Source organism: Meriones unguiculatus, chromosome 8, assembly GCF_030254825.1.
Source record: "Meriones unguiculatus strain TT.TT164.6M chromosome 8, Bangor_MerUng_6.1, whole genome shotgun sequence".
NCBI lineage: Eukaryota > Metazoa > Chordata > Mammalia > Rodentia > Muridae > Meriones > Meriones unguiculatus.
In genome coordinates this window covers 105,668,831-105,674,494 of record NC_083356.1, presented here as the reverse complement: position 1 = coordinate 105,674,494, position 5,664 = coordinate 105,668,831, and the positions used below count along the sequence as shown (strand labels likewise).

Here is a 5,664-nt window from a genome sequence, read left to right as displayed (position 1 = left end):
TTTTTGTTAACAGAATTTTATGACACCATGGAGAAGCTTTTATCTACTAATGGTAGGGAGAGCTGTACACACACATGCAGGAACACACACACTCACACAACACACTCATGCATGCACTGTATGGATCAGGAGTAAAGATGGGACTTCCTAGAATGACCCCTCAGCAGCTAGCAGCAGCAAAATGTGATCTCTGTGGGAACAAAGAGCCAATGCCAATACAAAAAATGGAATGCATAGGAGGGAAATAGTTATGCAAGCCAAAGCAATGGTGATGGCTGCGTGAGATACAAAAAGAAGCCTTTAAATCCTCATTGGGCAGCTCAGCATTGCTAGGAGTGGGCTTCTGTGCTCCTCTGTCCTTCCTGCACCCTCTCTGTATTTCTTCTGAGAGAAGCAACCTTTGAATGCATATGTTTCCCTGTCCTTTAGTTTCCAGTTTCTTTGGCCAGCTGCAAGCCTAGGCTGGTCATCAATACAAAAGTGTGAGACAGGAATATTTAGCCACCTGTTCCTTCCTTGCAGGCCTCACCCATGCGATATCAGAGCAGTCCCTCCTACAACTGCAGCAACTTCTTGTGGATCCTAATAAACCTTTTTCTTTGGATCTGGGGATGTTTCCTTGTGCTTATGACTTTTCCCTAAAGTTGCTGATACCCTACTAAATTATTTCTTTATGAAACCCTGTCTGCACCTCATTTTAACATGCCATGTGTTCCCTGCCAGGCTGATACAAAACGATGAACTAGTTCCTCAAAGTCAGCAAGAAGCAATGACTTGCCTTAGGTTGGCTTGGACATGTCAGATAACTGACTTCCATAAACACAGATCCTGTCACTGAGAAAAACACAACATGGTCAAGCTTAGAATTCACAGAAGTTATTAAAGTGGTTCAGGGAGCAAAACTGACCATGGGAATTATCTGCATCTCTGAGAAAAGAGAAACTTTCATTTAACTTCAGCAGTGTGCCATCTTAGTCTTGAAACCAGAAAGGGCAACAAGAGGTTTGACTAGAAAAGAGAGAGTAGAAAAGAGAGAGTAGCCCATCTTTCTACATGTTATTGACCATGTTCGTTTGCAAGACAACATCCAACTAAATGGGGTGGTCTCATTTTAGAAGTGGATGAAAAAAAAGTTTCATTTCCAAAGAAAGACAATTAGGACAATGAGCTTACACCAGTACTTTTCCAACAGAAACAAAAAAGAAAGAAAGGAAAGAAAGAAAGAAAGAAAGAAAGAAAGAAAGAAAGAAAGAAAGAAAGAAATGTAATTTTATAAATCCTCCTTCTTTGGTATAGTTTTTTGTAATATATGCTAAAATGTAATTTATATACAGAGAATTATGAGGTTTATCAATAGGATAGAAGAGGCACCTAGAATATTCATATCATAGGCAAAATCTGGTTCAAGCTGAGCACCCAAATATATACTAATAGAACATAACACATGAAACAAATATAAGTACCAATGTATGTAATGAATTTATATATATATATATATATATATATATATATATATATATATATATATATCAGTAAAGAAAAAGAAAAGCATCTTCCTTATAGTAGAACATTAGTGAATAAATGTAGAAAAATTAGAAAATTGCCACTGGACAACCATTACAATTACTTCACACAAGAGTCATCAAAGAATTCTAGGATTCATACATATACATTTGGAGATGAGCAGAAATTTTGCATTTCTTCAAACTATCTCTTTTTTATTAATTAAAAAATTGGGGCTGGAGAGACAGATCAGAGGTTAAGAGTACTGGCTGCTCTTCCAGAGGTCCTGAGTTCAATTTCCAACAACCACATGGTGGCTCATAACCATCTATAATGTGATCTGATGCCCAATTCTGGCATGCTGGCATACATGCAGATAGAGCACTCATGTTAAATAAATAAAATTTTAAAAAATTAAAGAAGAAAATTAGCAGTGGATAAATTAAGCATATACAACCATCAAAAGCAGTGTCAGCTTTGAGGAAAAAAAATGATACTACATATCATTTAAACCAAGTTAAACCAAGAAAGCCACATCACTTCACAGTCCCCGTTAAGATTTCATAACCATAGTCTTAAGTATTTGCAAAATAAAATAAAAGACATTCTATTAAAGAAGTGGGTTTACTCCTAAAACATCAGTGTCATGGGAAAAAATTCTCAAGGAAATGCTTGAGGATGAAGGACTATGGAAGCTACACACCATGGAATAATAGACTAGGAAACAATAGAGATAAAGATTATCGTTAGATGCTGGCTAAATCTGAGTATAAACCACTAATTAGGTATTGGTACTTTAACAGGGTTAAATGTTTTAGTTTTTTTAGGCGAGTACATCTATTACAAATAATAGAATTCCATTATTCTTGCTTCTTTTTCCTCCTCATTTCTCTCTCCTTTCTTTAACTCTTATTTCATCTGCCTCGCCTCTCACTTGGATTCATTTTTCCTTCATTCCCTCTTGCCTCATTTCTCTTCACCTTTTGCAATGGAGATTCATTTCCCCAGCCATGTCACATTCTCTTTTATCATTGTTTCTTACATCTTCATTCTTTCCCTTTTGACTGATCCTTTTTTGTCTGTCTTTGGGCTTTCTAAGTATAAATTCCTTATTCAGAAAAAAAAAAAAAAAGTGATTCTATTTGACTCCCGATTCGTCTTTATCCACTCTCTCATTTTTTAGATTGAAAACTTGGTTCCATACTTATCCCCTCACTTGCTTATAATTAAAAGAAATAAGATGAGAAAATTTGTCTGAGACAACCACTTTAAGCTTATCAAATGTTATAACACATGTTATACTTCCTATACCCTTTTTTTAAAATATTTTATTGACTCTTTGTGAGTTTCCCATCATGCACCCCAGTTGCACTTATCTCCCTGTCCCCTCATATCTGCCCTATACACATACACACACACACACACACACACACACACACACACACTCATAGAAAACCATTTCATCTCAGAAGCTGTAGTGTGTCACAGCGTGTCCCACAGTATATCCTTCCAGTCCACACATCTTCACTTGCAAATGTTCATTACAATGAGTCACTGGTCTGGTTGGAGGTCTCTGGTTTCTGTGACACCATCAATACTGGATCTTCACTGGGCCTCTTCCTGGTTATCCTGTTGTTGCTCTGTGTCATAGAGATCCTGCAGCTTTGGACCAATAGGACTGGCTTTTTCACATGTCCCAATCGCCCACAGGTAAGATAGATTTGGGAGGTTGGCCAAACTCAGAGCCCTGGATCTGGGCCTGGGTGACAACTGAGCTGGTCAGCTGGTCAGCTTTCCCTTATCTACACCACTAAGACAGGGCACACTTACCCCAACGCTGCAGCCTGTAAGGACAGCTCTCCCGCTCTCACACCCTCGTGGCTGGCTCACTCATGCCCGACTGTGCTGGCCTGGCGAAATGCAGGGTCTGCTCCCCCAAGCGCTGTGGCTGGTGAGAGGTGGAGTCAGTTCTCCAGAGCAGAGCGCGGTAGCCGGGGTGGAGGGGGGGTGGGGGGCAGTTCTGCACAGATCGGGAACATCCATGTGGTCCCTGGTGGCTGTCCCCGGCTGGGGAAGTCCCCATGTTCTCTAGTGATAATATGACCCACGGATGTCAACCCCGACCCCTTCCACTGTGTAGCCAAGGACCCAGACATGTCCCTCAGTGGCATCTTGGGTTGGGACCTCGCCATGGCCCCAGCTGGCAGGGCTGGTGGCTCTCAAAAGGCTACTCCTCTCCGCCTCTCTTCATAATGCTTAAGCGGTTCTACTTCCCTTTCCCGTCTGACCACTGAATACTTGCTTATTGTGGTGGCCCAGGTGCAGGCTGGCCACACAGCTGGCAGGCCCCTGTGTGACATCCCCCAGATGTCTCTCTCCTTCCTGTGCTGTGCAACGGAGGGAAGGCCTGGGGGTGGCATGGCGGTCCACAGGTCTCTCTCTCTCTCTCTCTTCCTCCTCTCTTACTATGCTGCCTGGATCTGACTTGATTTGATTTGATTTTTATGTGTCCTGGGCATAAAACAGCTTTGGCCACCAAACCAGGCATCAAGCTAAGATGAGCAAAAGGTTGCCATCTTCTCTGCCCCGATTGGTATAAGAAGAACACCACCACCAAAGTGTTTCTTTGCCCATTGCCCTGGGTGGGGAATGGTCGGAAGTGGAGTCTGTCCTCTTCTACTGTTAGCATGAGGTAAGGAGCTGGAAAGCGCAGTGGATGTAGACCCAGGAACAAAGAATGATAAAATTATAAGGAAAGGCTGTACAGTTCCAGCTTCTAATTGTGAATTACATTTCTTCTATTCAATGTTCACTAGGAAATGATCAATGCAGGGCTGGAGAAATAGCTCACTGTTCAAGGGCTTGCTTAGAAAGACATAATATTCCCAGATTGATCCAACTCTTAGCTGTAGGCAGTTGGTACTGTTTTTATTTTTCACAGGCCTTTAACCCCTATTTTGACAGTATAAATAAAACTGTATAGGAAAGAATAACTTAATGGTAAATACCTCATGCGAATGTTGCTATAGAAAAAAAATTGATTTTCCTACCAACATGCTAATTAGCTTGGTTCCCTCACATTAAAGTTGCCATTGTGTGTATGTCTTAAACACTAAGACAAGTGTTATCTTCCTCCTTTGAGTTACTGGAAATGAATTTGAAGCCAGGCAATATGACTGTGGTAGCAGACAGTTTAGTATGTCCTGAAGTGAAAAATGAATATTGCCAGTAGCTATGAAACAAGCCGGGGGTCCTGCGATATATTGAAGGCCATAACTGCATGGCATGAGCTCTGCATCTGAAATTGCACATAATGGAAACTAAAATGTTAACATATTGCTAAACTTTGCTTTTCTAAAGTCACCTTTTTTCCCTGTTTTTAATGCTCTAGTGTATGACTTCTCCTAGTTTGTAGTCAAGTAGATTCAATGATCTTTATTTAGTCTTAAATGAATATAAGATGTTTTTGAGAATTTGATGGTCATGATCATTCCCATCTCTTTCTTTAAATTGTGTCTTTATTATCTTTCAGAAAACCAGAGCACCGCAGGGTTCTTCCCAAGTGTCTGCTTATTTGTTTTCACCCTCAGCTTTTTCTCCTTAGATTTATAGTGCAGTCAGGATTGGCCATTTCGCTGTAATTCCAACTGTCTGCTGGTGTTTTGTGCTAATATATTCAGCTGCCGTGTTCAGTTTAGCAGGTCCTGCAACAGTTTCTTCACATTATATCCCTGTCAGTCTAGGAGCTGGCAAGATGGCTTCGATGGTAAAGATACTTGCTGCCAAACCCAATGACCTGAGTTCAATCTCCAGGTCCCACAGTGTGGGAGGAGAGACAGCTGAATGTTTTTCTCTGGCCTCCACATGATTGCCATGGTTCATGTGTGCACACATACACACACACATACACACACACACTCATCCATCACCACCACTACCACCACCATCACCAGCAACAGCTAAATACATATATAAATAAGTAAATAAACAAACAACCATAAGTAAACCTGCTTTCCTAGCAGCTGTTACGAGGTTACTGTTATAGTTCAGAAAGAGGAAAGGAAGAAGAAAAACTGTAAATTATAGTATCTAAGGAATAGAAAAGCAACTCAAAACCAGGCTGTCTAGTAACTTCTGGATTCTACTGAATAAAGGAGGTAG

At 40.7% G+C, this 5,664-nt stretch overlaps 1 non-coding gene across 1 annotated transcript; it reads right to left on the bottom strand.

Annotated features, from left to right (window-relative positions):
• Positions 1 to 4,005: 4,005 nt before the first annotated feature.
• Positions 4,006 to 4,148, bottom strand: LOC132656113 (small nucleolar RNA SNORA48). The gene has a single exon (XR_009594054.1). It is a non-coding gene; the product is annotated as a small nucleolar RNA SNORA48 (small nucleolar RNA).
• Positions 4,149 to 5,664: the final 1,516 nt, after the last annotated feature.